The sequence below is a fragment of the Trachemys scripta genome, chromosome 7, assembly GCF_013100865.1.
Source record: "Trachemys scripta elegans isolate TJP31775 chromosome 7, CAS_Tse_1.0, whole genome shotgun sequence".
NCBI classification, from domain to species: Eukaryota; Metazoa; Chordata; order Testudines; family Emydidae; genus Trachemys; species Trachemys scripta.
This window is the reverse complement of record NC_048304.1, coordinates 46,302,640-46,315,619: the sequence shown is the minus strand read 5'-3', so window position 1 is coordinate 46,315,619 and position 12,980 is coordinate 46,302,640. Positions and strand designations below refer to the sequence as shown.

Here is a 12,980-nt window from a genome sequence, read left to right as displayed (position 1 = left end):
ATGAAAAGCTGCAGTGCTGATACATTTTATTGGCAGATTATCATACTAAAATAACAGACTTGGGCTAAGGCTATTTTTCAAGTGCATGAAGTCTCATGAAATCACAAGACTTGAACAAGTGCTGCAAATAAGGACTAAAAAGCATGTGGCAGAGCTTGGTGACCCAAGACTAGAATAGCAGGAATGCTGCAGTGCAGGATTGACGTCTATTGACAGAGCTGTTTGGGGTCAGAAGGTACTTCAGGTAAGAACTGAAGTGCATTTGCAGAGCTGTGTAAAGGAAACTTACATAGCACCTGCCTGCATGATGCTTGGTTCAAGTTAGTTCTGTCTGCCTTTCACTTTCACGACAACTGAAATTCACTCAAAAATGTAAGAAATCATAACAAAAGAAGGATACAGAGATGAGAAAAATGTGTCTGAATGCTTACTCATTTTAAACAAAACCAATAAAATACTGTAGTAATTCTTGAATCTTAGGACCTGATTTACCAAACTCTTTATCATTCATAAATTGAACAGCCCTACTGCAAAGCCAGGATGGAGTCTAAATCAACAAAATGGGGTTGTGAACCAAATCATCCACCCACTAATGGAAACACAATATGTTAGTTACACAAAAGTCATGACAGAGAAGCTACTTATATACATATACAAAACCAAGATCAGTAGATTTAATTATTTGCTGGGCTTGTGACTATGCACTCCTATACACATCTAAATAACTCTTAGCATTCAGCTGTGCACCTTAGAATATGTAGCCTTGGTAACTTTTCCAATCTTGTGCAATTATTTAATTATTAATGTTCTTAAAATGAGACATTTATTTGCACTATTAAACTTAAGATATGGATGGCTCCATGGTTTGGAATGGCATCTGAAATGCTTTGTTTCCTAGTGGCCATCCCTCTAAGGCTTGTGAAGGGCACATACAATGAGGGAATCTTGCAATTTTTCAATCAGTAGCTCAGGAAGTGTTAAACCAGCTCAAATAGGGTTGCATGGTAATCATCTTCCACAATCCTATTTGGTGCTGTCTACACTGACATTTCAACAAGGTTTAAAAATTGTGCTTAAGATGGCCTCTCAAACTATATGAGAAACCAGACCCAGATTGTTCCCTCCTATGGGGAGCACTGCTTCGTTAAGCTATCTGCAAAACGAACAAGGAGGCTCTGTGATTCAAGTCTACATGCTTGACTCCTCCAGCTTGCTCTCCAGAGCACAGATCCAAAGAAAGACATACTTTCAGCACCCTGATTCGCAGCTGCCCCTGTAGTCTCCCATAAAGTGGGGTCCGCTGTATGGAGGGGACTTACTTCCTGCATAATACTGTGCTCAGCTTTGTCATCACTGCACAGATGTTCTACAGAGGTGGGGAAGGAATGATGCAAGTCCCCATAGCCTAGTCTGTCTCCTCCCCATGTATAGAACCCAAGACCTGTGGACAACTGCTATTAATAAACAACTCCGATAAGGATTAACTAAATTCACAGAAACACAGTCTGCAATACTTTGTTTGTTTCTTTGTACAGTAACTCCTCACTTAAAGTCATCCCGGTTAACATAGTTTCGTCGTTATGTTGCTGATCAATTAGAGAACATGCTCATTTAAAGTTGCCCAATGCTCCCTTATAACGTTGTTTGGCAGCAGCCTGCTTTGTCCACTGCTTGCAGGAAGAGCAGCCCATTGGAACTAGCTGGTGGGGGCTTGGAACCAGGGTGGACTGGCAGCCCCCCTATCAGCTCCCTGCACCCCTAAGTTCCCTGTGCAGCAGCCACCCAGCAGGCTATCAATTGCCAGCAGTTCAGCTGTCCCTCCCCCTCCACTTCCATGTACTGCTCCTGCCCTCTGCCTTGGAGCTGCTCCCAGGAGCCTCCTGCTTGCTGTGCCGAGGGAAGGAGGGGAAGAGGGGCTAATGTCAGGGTGTCCCCCTGCCCCTGCCCCCCGCTTACCGCATCTCCATAGAGCAGGGGGACACACGACAGGGCTCAGGATGGAGGGAGCATGCTGGCAGAAGCTGCTGTCTCAACTTGCTGATCTACTTAAAAAGGCAATGTACTTAGAGTGGGGTCAGCATACTTAAAGGGGCAATGCACATCTCTCACTCACACACACAGGATGTGTCTCTGTCTCTGTCTGCCATGCTATCTCCCCTCCCTCTGTTTGTGCTGCCTTGTAGAGTGTGAGGCTACATTAACAACAATGTGTTAACCCCTGAGGGCTCAGCTGTTCTAGTTCATCATTCCCTGGGAAATATCCCACCCTCTTCTACCCTCTGACTTCACCACCTCAACCAAGCTTCACAATCATCACTGCTGTGTACAGTATTAAATTGTTTGATTAAAACTTATACTCTGTGTGTGTGTGTATATATATATAATATAGGCTTTTGTCTGGTGAAAAAAATTTCCCTGGAACCTACCCCCCCCCCATTTACATTAATTCTTATGGGGAAATTGGATTTGCTTAACATCATTTCCCTTAAAGTCGCATTTTTCAGGAACATAACTATAATGTTAAGCGAGGAGTTACTGTAGATATAAATACAAAATTTATAGTAAACATATATAATTTGAGTTTACATTTTAGATTTACGTTAAAAACTGCAACCTGACAATTGCTCTACTACTCATAAGTAGAATGGTTGAGCCAGAACTTCGGAGGAATACAAATAAATCTTTTACTTTGATGTAGAGCATGGTGAGGTATATTTACACTACATCAAGCAATATAACTGTCCATAAACTGATGTTTCTTTCTTAGTGTGAGAGATTTAATTTGAAAGCATTCTGAATCTCGACTGTTCTGTTGTATGTTTAAAAATGGCTATGATGTGATTATATATATTTATTACTCCCATGACCTGCCACAGTAGGCTGAGACATGGTCATATACCCTTAATAAGGTTTGCACTAAAATATCCTCTTAAATTATCAATAATTTTTGGCACCAAAAATGATCTGTGGCTGAAACAGGATCATGTGACCCTGTAATACAGAATATGCTGTAAAACTGATGTCCCTGTGAAATAAAATTCTTAAGACATAAGAAGAGAAGTCTTAGAACAGGTTCTATGTCATCCTGCTAGATGTTTAGGGTAAGAGACCATGTTTTTCAGATATTAAAATTTATTCCACAGAACGTGAAGCATTTTGGGCAAATTTCCTGCCTCTTCTGTTTCTTTTTAAGCTTGTGTCAGCTGCAATATAGGCCACAAATAATGTGGTAAAAATTAAGGTGAATGGCGTAAAAATAAAAGTGACAAAAATGCTTTTAAAATTTCCCAGGGGCACAAGATAGTTCTGTACCCACTAAGCTTCTGAATATATGTGAAGGAAAAATAGTTATATAAGTAGAGAAAATTCTCACTTCCATTTCTCCATGAATGGCTATTCTTATTTCTGCCAGAGCTTCCTTCTGGCTCATTGGAGTGGAGTGCTCTTACAGCTGGAGCCGATATAGTAAGAAAGAAGTGAATCTCAAGAGCCTTAGAATGGGATTTTCAAAAGTGTTCAGTGTTGGCCTAACTCTGTTCCCACTGAAGTCAATTTAATTTAATGGAAGCAGGCCAACATTAAGCATTTTAAAAATTCCAACCTTGACACTCAGAAATTTGGGCAGGGTTTGGGGGAGCAATGCCTCCCCAGCAGTATATGTTAGTGGAGTGGTGGCTGGCGATGGCCTCCACCCAGGGCCAGAGGAACCCAGTGCCCCAGCAGGTGGCAGAGGGAGAAGCAGAGCCACTAGGTGGTGGGGGGAGGGCAAGGAGAAGGGGTTGGCCCTGAGGGTGGCTGGAGGTTTCATGGCCATTCCTCCTTCGAGTCACCACACCCTGCGATCCATGCCTGTTGGGTTCCCTGGAGGATCTGCTGCCGCTGCAGGGATTGGGGCTTGGCAGTGCCGCTGTTTCCACCTGGACAACGCCATGACTAGGATCGGGATCAATAAGGTAACGGCCAGGCCTGTCCTGAGTGCCTGCTTTTTCCCAGCACTGACAGCCCCCAAGCCCTTCTCTCGTTCCCTGTGAGACACGCCAGGGTGCTGGGTGGGTGACTGGGGCAGGTCTGCCAGGTGAGGAGCACAGGGCCAACCTTATGGGTGGGTGATCACCCAGGGCGCCCTGGTCAGGGGAGCTCTGTGGTCAAGAGGTAAGGAGCAGGGTGGGCCTGGGGTGCAAGACCACGGAAGGGAGCTTGAAGCAATGAAGGGAGAAGGCAGTGAGGTCTGGGGGGGATGGATTGGGAGGCAGTGGGGGCCAGGGGCTATGGGGGAGGAACCTGTGGAGGCAGCAGGGGCCTGGAGCAATGGGGATGAGCCCCCAGAGGCAGTGGGAGCCAGGGGCGATAGATGAGGAGGCAGAGGGGTCCCAGGGTGATCAAGGGATGGGTGGAGAGCCCGGAGAGGCAGAGGGGCCCAAGGCAATGGGGGAGCCTGGGGAGATGGGGACAGGGTCAACAAAATACAAGTTTTCTCAGGGTACCATTTTTCCTAAGGCTGGCCCTGGATGAGCTCAAGGCTCTCACATATCATCTGACCTGTTTTGCCACAACCTTTTCAACAATTTTTCCTGAAAATGAAGACTAGACAGAGGTTAATAAATAGCAAGATTGTCAGAGTCAAGCCAATAGCTTTCTTAAGGTCTGCTGTTATTCTACCCCCTCAGTGACATACACAATCCACAACGGGCCCAATACTTCTTCACTGGTGTCCAACAGCCAGGATGGACATAAGTTCAACTCAAGTTGTGGACCTGAGCATTTCCGCAAACTCAGACTCTGGATAAATAGAGGCATACTGTGACATTTTTATATGGTCACTTTTCAGATAAGAATTACACTACAGTAGCTTTAAAGTTCTGCACTAATTTTAAGAGATAATAATGAACTGATAGCTTTTTTAAAGTAGAGGCATTCCCTGAGCCACAGGAACTATACAAAGGAGACTTTTTCTATACTTCCAAAAATACTTTTCAGAAAGACTTAAAAAATAGTTATTAGGTCACCTCTGCACAGACTTTTATCTCAACAGATACATCTATTTTAATTCTTAAACCATTTTAATTATGCAGTCTTGCAGTTATATGAGAAAACATTTTTTTCATTTCTCTTTACAGTTAAAATTCATATCACATATCTTCTCCATAATGCTTTGTGTCTGGTTGAATGGTTTCACAAGGAAAATCTGAGTTCCAAAGAAAAGAACAGCAAATCCCAAAAGGCCTAGAATTAACTATCAAGATTGTTGCAGACAGCCATCATGACCCTCAAACACATGACGATTACTTCTGTAACAGAGGTTCTAAGGCCTGGTCTACACTACGATTTTAGGTCAAATTTAGCAGCCTTACCTCGATTTAACCCTGCACCCATCCACACGATGAAGCCCTTTTTTTTGACTTAAAGGGCTCTTAAAATCGATTTCTTTACTCCACCCCCGACGAGGGGATTAGCGCTGAAATCGGCCTTGCCAGGTCAAATTTTGGGGTAGAGTGGACGTAATTTACGGTATTGGCCTCCGGGAGCTATCCCAGAGTGCTCCATTCTGACCGCTCTGGACAGCGCTCTCAACTCAGGTGCACTGGCCAGGTAGACAGGAAAAGTCCCGTGAACTTTTGAATTTCATTTCCTGTTTGGCCAGCGTGGCGAGCTGATCAGCACAGGTGACCATGCAGAACTCATCAGCAGAGGTGACCATGGAGTCCCAGAATTGCAAAAGAGCTCCAGCATGGACCGAACGGGAGGTACGGGATCTGCTCGCCATATGGGGAGATGAATCCATGCTAGCTGAACTCCATTCTAGTAAACAAAATGCCAAAACATTTGAAAAAAATCTCCAAGGGTGTGACGGACAGAGGCTACAACAGGGACTCACAACAGTGCTGCGTGAAAATTAAGGAGCTCAGGCAAGCCTACCAAAAAACCAGAGAGGCAAACGGCCACTCCGGGTCACAGCCCCAAACATGCCGCTTCTATGATGAGCTGCATGCCAGTCTAAGGGGGTGCAGCAACCACTACCCCAACCCTGTGCTTTGACTCCGTCAATGGAGTAGAACGCAACACGGAAGCGGGTTTTGGGGATGAGGAAGATGATGATAAGGAGGTTGAAGATAGCTCACAGCAAGGAAGCAGAGAAACTGGTTTCCCCAACAGCCAGGATCTGTTTCTCACCCTGGACCTGGAGCCAGTATGCCCCGAAACCACCCAAGGCGGCCTCCTGGACTCTGAAGGCAGAGAAGGGACCTCTGGTGAGTGTATCTTTGTAAATATTATACATGGTTTAAAAGCAAGCGTGTTTAATGATTAATTTGCCCTGACATTCGCGGCCAGTACAGCTACTGGAAAAGTCTGTTAACGTGTCGGGGATGGAGCGGAAATCCTCCAGGGACATCTCCAGAAAGCTCTCCTGGATGTACTCCCAAAGCCTTTGCAAAAGGTTTCTGGGGAGGGCAGCCTTATTCCGTCCTCCATGGTAGGACACTTTACCACGCCAGGCCAGTAGCACATAGTCGGGAATCATTGCAGAACAAAGCATTTCAGCGTATGGTCCTGGTGTTTGCTGGCATTCAAACAACATCCATTCTTTATGTGTTATCCTCACGAGAGTGATATCATTCATGGTCACCTAGTTGAAATAGGGTGGTTTTATTAAGCAGACATTCAGAGGTGTCCATTCCTGCTGGGCTGTTTGCCTGTGGCTGAACAGAAATGTTCCCCGCTTTTAGTCACACGGTGGGGGGAGGGGTGAAACCATCATCCCAGAGAATTGGGTGTGTGGGGGGGTTAGTTGGGTTTGTGCTGCATGTTAACCAGGAAACCACAGCCCCTCCTTTTAAATTGCCAACCCAACGGCTGCTTGGTATGGGAAATGAGGGCGCTGCTGTTTGAAACCATTCCCACATGTTATGAAGGGTAAAGAACCCAAAAGACTGTGGCTTACCATGGCTGCCTGCAAGCCGAATTCTGTTGCCCGGCCCTGCGTGAGTGATCTCTCACACCAAACCGGTAGGCCATCAATAAGTGGCAAAATGCGAGCTTGTAACGAAAGCACATGTGCTATGTAATGTTAACAGCAAGGTTTACCGTGAAAGAGTGTACCCATTGTTCTATAAAATGTGACTTTTTAACTACCACTCTCCCTTTTTTCCCCTCCACCAGCTGCATATGTTTCTCCTTCCCAGAGGCTAGCGAAGATTAGAAGGCAAAAAAAACCCACTTGGGATGAAATGTTCTCTAAGCTCATGCTGTCCTCCCACACTGACAGAGCACAGCAGAATGCATGGAGACAGACAATGTCAGAGTGCAGGAAAGCACAATATGAACGTGAGGAGAGGTGGCGGGCTGAAGAGAGTAAGTGGTGGGCTGAAGAGAGTAAGTGGCAGGCTGAAGATGATAGGTAGCGTAAGCTTGCTGACAGAAGGCAGGAGTCAATGCTCAGGCTGCTGGAGGATCAAACTCATATGCTCCAGTGTATGGTTGAGCTGCAGGAAAGGCAGCAGGAGCACAGACCGCCGCTACAGCTCCTGTGTAACCAACCGCCCTCCTCCCCAAGTTCCATAGCCTCCTCACCCAGATGCCCAAGAACTTGGTGGGGGGGTCTCCGGCCACCCAGCCACTCCATCCCAGAGGATTGCCCAAGCAACAGAAGGCTGGCATTCAATAAGTTTTAAAGTTTTAAAGTGCAGTGTGGCCTTGTCCTTCCCTCCTCCTCCACCCCTCCCGGGCTACCTTGGCAGTTATCCCCCTATTTGTGTGATGAATTAATAAAGAATGCATGAATGTGAAGCAACAATGACTTTATTGCCTCTGCAAGAGGTGATCGAAGGGGGGAGGGGACGGTGGTTAGCTTACAGGGAAGTAGAGTGAACCAAGGGGGGGCGGGTTTCATCAAGGAGAAACAAACAGAACTTTCACACCGTAGCCTGGCCAGTCATTAAACTGATTTTCAAAGCTTCTCTGATGCGCACCATGCCCTCCTGTACTCTTCTAACTTCCCTGGTGTCTGGCTGCGCGTAATCAGTGGCCAGGCAATTTGCCTCAACCTCCTACCCCGCCATAAATCTCTCCCTCTTACTCTCACAGATATTGTGGAGCGCACAGCAAGCAGTAATAACAATGGGAATATTGGTTTCGCTGAGGTCTATCCGAGTCAGTAAACTGCGCCAGCGCGCTTTTAAACGTCCAAATGCACATTCTACCACCATTCTGCACTTGCTCAGCCTATAGTTGAACACCTCCTGACTACAGTCCAGGCTGCCTGTGTATGGCTTCATGAGCCATGGCATTAAGGGGTAGGCTGGGTTCCCAAGGATAACTATAGGCATTTCAACATCCCCAATGGTTATTTTGTGGTCTGGGAAGAAAGTCCCTTCCTGCAGCTTTTGAAACAGACCAGAGTTCCTGAAGATACGAGCGTCATGTACCTTTCCCGGCCATCCCATGTTGATGTTGGTGAAACGTCCCTTGTGATCCACCAGTGCTTGCAGCAGCATTGAAAAGTACCCCTTTAGGTTTATGTACTTGCTGGCTTGGTGCTCTGGTGCCAAGATAGGGATATGTGTTCCGTCTATCACCCCACTACAGTTAGGGAATGCCATTGCAGCAAAACCATTCACTTTGGCCTGCACATTTCCCAGAGTCACTACCCTTGATATCAAGAGCTCTTTGATTGCATTGGCTACTTGGATCACAGCAGCCCCCACAATAGATTTGCCCACTCCAAACTGATGCCCAACTGACCGGTAGCTGTCTGGCATTGCAAGCTTCCACAGGGCTATCGCCACTCGCTTCTCAACTGTGAGGGCTGCTCTCATCTTGGTATTCTGGTGCTTCAGGGCAGGGGAAAGCAAGTCACAAAGTTCCATGAAAGTGCCCTTAAGTATGCGAAAGTTTCGCACCCACTGGGAATCATCCCACACCTGCAACACTATGCGGTCCCACCAGTCTGTGCTTGTTTCCCGGGCCCAGAATCGGCGTTCCATGGCATGAACCTGCCCCATTAACACCATGATGCGCACATTGCCGGGGCCTGTACTTTGTGAGAGGTCTATGTCCATGTCCTCATCACTCTCGTCACCGCGCTGCTGTCACCTCCTCGCCTGGTTTTGCTTTTGCAGGTTCTGGTTCTGCATATACTGCAGGATAATGCGTGTGGTGTTTAAAGTGCTCATAATTGCCACGGTGATCTGAGTGGGCTCCATGTTTCCAGTGCTATGGCGTCTGCACTGAAAAAAGGCGCGAAACGATTGTCTGCCATTGCTCTGACGGAGGAGGGGCGACTGACGACATGGCTTACAGGGTTGGCTTACAGGGAATTAAAATCAACAAAGAGGATGGCTTTGCATCAAGGAGAAACACAAACAACTGTCACACAGAATGGCCCCCTCAAGGATTGAACTCAAAACCCAGGGTTTAGCAGGCCATTGATTTCACGGAGGGAGGGGGAGCAAATGAATACAAAACAAATCTGGTATATTTCTTGTTTTGATCCACTCCAGCTATCTTATACATCTTGGGCTGGTAGCAGATGGTGCAGTACGACTGATAGCCATCGTCATCTCCTGGCTGCTCACCAGAAGACAGTGCAGTACGACTGCTGGCAGGACTGAGTCTCCAGAAGACAAAACTTAAAAAGGGAATGACCTGGCTGAGTCACTCCCATGTCTGCCCAGGTGCCCCGACCGACCTCACCGAGGTTGGCTAAAAGAGCACCCAGGAGCACGATGACGATGGCTACCGGTCGTAATGCACCGTCTGCTTCCAAAAGGGAATGAGCTGCTGCTGTGTAGCAATGCAGTCTCACATCTGCCAGCACCCAGGAGACATACAGTGATGGTGAGCTGAGCGGGCTCCATGCTTGCCGTGGTATGGCGTCTGCACTGGTAACCCAGGAAAAAAGGCGCAAAACGATTGTCTGCCATTGCTTTCACGGAGGGAGGGAGAGGGGGGCTTGACAATATGTACCCAGAACCACCTGCGACACTGTTTTTGCCCCATCAGGCATTGGGATCTCAACCCAGAATTCCAATGGGCGGCGGAGACTGCGGGAACCATGGGATAGCTACCCATAGCTACCCACAGTGCAACGCTCCGGAAGTCGACGCTAGCCTTGGTACTGTGGACGCAGTCCGCCGATTTAATGCACTTAGAGCATTTTGTGGGGGACACACACAATCGACTGTATAAAAACGATTTCTAAAAACCGACTTCTATAAATTCGACCTAATTTCGTAGTGTAGACATACCCTAAGACAGTGTTTACTCCTCACTAAAACTGAATGTGACGGGGTGCACTCACCTCTCCTGAGCGCTGCCTGTCAGTTGGGTGTGAACCTGCGCTCTCTCTGTTCACAATGCTCCCGGTCAGCTGTTGCCCTCATCAGGCATGTCTTCAGTGGCTCAGCCCTCTGGCTAAGTCAAACATAGTCTAAAATGGATGAACCCCTTCCACGGTAACAAATGTCCAACAAGGACTATCACTGTGCACTTGTTGGTATCTGCAGTCCTGCTTCTGGGCTCAGTTCTCAGCCCCTTCTTGGCTAATTTTAAGTCTGTCCCTGTCCTGTTATAAAGCAGCGCCCCCAGGGCTTTCTCCCTGGAGACTCTTTGCCTTTAATTGTTCTCTGGTATCCCCGCTCTCCAGCCATGACAGTCCTTAATTTCAGTCCCCTTCGTGGGGGTGGGGGGAGGGAAACAAAGTTCAACAAAGGGTTGGCCCTCTCCGGGGTCTTCAGCCGTGTCCCTGGGCCTATTTGGGGGTTTTAATAGAGTCTTATCCCCTTCTTGGGGGTTAAGCCACTTTTCCGGTGGCTGGGGGGAGGGATGTCTCGGGCCCACCCACTACTCCAGGTCCCAACCCAGGAACCCTATAGACAGCAGCCATATATTGCTTTCCTTTACTTGGTTGCTGCTGCTATTCCCTGCTATTTCTTCCAGTCCTCCTTGCCTGGAGAGATTTTCTGTCATACTCTTGCTTGAGCAGGGCTTCCCCCAAGCCTCCTTGCCTGGAGAATTTCTCCATCTTCCAGGACTTCCTCAGCCTTCTGGTCTCAACCCAGGACTGAACTGCACCGGCCCAGCAGCTCCTTTTAACTGAGTCCTGATTGGCTGCTTCCCTACAGCCTTTCTAGGCGGGCCTGAAGGATGCACCTTCACTGCTCCTTTCCTGGGGCGGGATGTGGTAGGACCACAAGGCCTCAAAGGACCTGGTACACACTGTCACACCAAATTATAAAGAGTTCCAATACCTAAAAAAATGAAACCTTTTTTTGGTAACTGCTGGATGCAAATCTTCCACTGCTGTCTAATGCAGTGGTCTCCAAAGTGGGGTGCGTGCACCCCAGGGGGTGCGCAAGACGATCCATTGGGGGGCGCGGCAGGAAGAGTGCCGCCGGAGGGGGGAAAAAGGTGGGAGGGGCAGCTGGAGGAGGGAGGGAGCAAGCGAGCGGGGAAGCAGCCCTCCCCTCCGGCAGGCAGGGCCACCCGGAATGCAGGGGCTTTAGGGGCTGCAGGGCCCTAGGCTAAAGGGGCCCCAGGGCCCTGGCCTGCAGCTCTAAAGCCCCTTTTGGAATGTGGCCCTGAGTCCTCCGGCCCGTGGAGGAGCAGGGGCAGCCGCGCAGCCAGTGGCCAGAAAGAAGCGGCGCTTTCCCCTTCAAAGCTGGATGGAGAGAAGCACTGTTTCTCTCCGGCCGCTGGCTGCGCAGCTGCCCCTGCTCCTCTTGAGTCCTCCTCCAGCCCATGCTCGCAGGGCCGCATTCTGAAAGGGGCTTTAGATCTGCAGGCCAGGGGCCCGCAGCCCCCTTAGCCCCGGGCCCTGCAGCCCCTGCGTTCCGGGTGGCCCTGCCTGGGGGCAGGGGGAGGCGCAGCTCCCAGAATTGTGGCCATGGGGGTAGTGCTGCGCTGTGCAGAGCCACCTGCACACCCCCTGCACCAAACAGGAGCTGCCCCAGGTAAGTGCTCTGCACCTCCTGCCTACCCCAGCCCTGACCCTCCTCCTGCACCCCCACCCTGAGCACCCTCCAGCACCCTAACTCCCTCCCAGACCCTGCACCCAACCCTGAGCACCCTCCCGCACCCTAACCCTAATCCAGACCTTTGAATCGCTGTATCACAAAGTGTTAAACCAAGATTTTCAAAAATAATGAAGTATATTCAATCACATTGCTCTCACTAAAAATATTATTAATAATTTCTTTTGTGAGAGCAAAAAGGTTTTTTGTACTGTTAATAAATAAAATAAAATGATTTTTTTAAAAAATATTGTTTATTTCATCTTTATCTCATCCTTTTTTAATTTCTATTTTTTGTGTACATTTTATAATGTACATAATATATTAGTATAGTAGTACATATATATAATTTATACATAAATATACATATATTGAGGGGGTGCTAAAATTTTTTTTACTGATGGGGTGCGCGATCAAAAAAGTTTGGAGACCACTGGTCTAATGCACAGTTGCCAACTTTCACGTGATAAATAAGCACCCCGACATTCACAATAAGCCAAAAATCCAGCTAATCCCATTTCAAAACAAGGCCAAACAAGCCGATCCCTAAGAACCCCAACATTCTATGTGACTAGATCCCCCCAGCATGCAGTCTGGGACAGTAGTGGGCCCGCTGTGCACTCCTGACTCTCTCCTCCCTTGCCACTGCTTGCCGGGAGACAGTCAAAAAAAAAGAAGCAATAAGCTACAACAAGCAACAAGCCAAATAAGCAACAAGCTACAAGCCAAAAACTAGCCAACAAGCAACTCACAAACCAATTAAGCCAAAAAAAAACGGTAACTTACCTTTCTGTAACTGTTGTTCTTCGAGATGTGTTGCTCACATCTATTCCAGTTAGGTGTGTGCGCACGCCGCGTGCCCAGATGTCGGAAACTTTTACCCTAGCAGCTACCCGTCGGGCCGGCTGGGGAGCCCCCTGGAGTGGCGCCGAAATGGCAATCTATATAAGCCCCTGCCAGCCCGCCCCCCCT

General features: G+C 48.1%; 1 protein-coding gene across 1 annotated transcript in view; it reads right to left on the bottom strand.

The window, feature by feature from the left end:
- The window catches only part of DOCK3 (dedicator of cytokinesis 3), a 335,434-nt gene that overhangs the window by 222,350 nt on the left and 100,104 nt on the right, over positions 1–12,980 (bottom strand). The gene's annotated exons all lie outside the window — the stretch shown is intronic.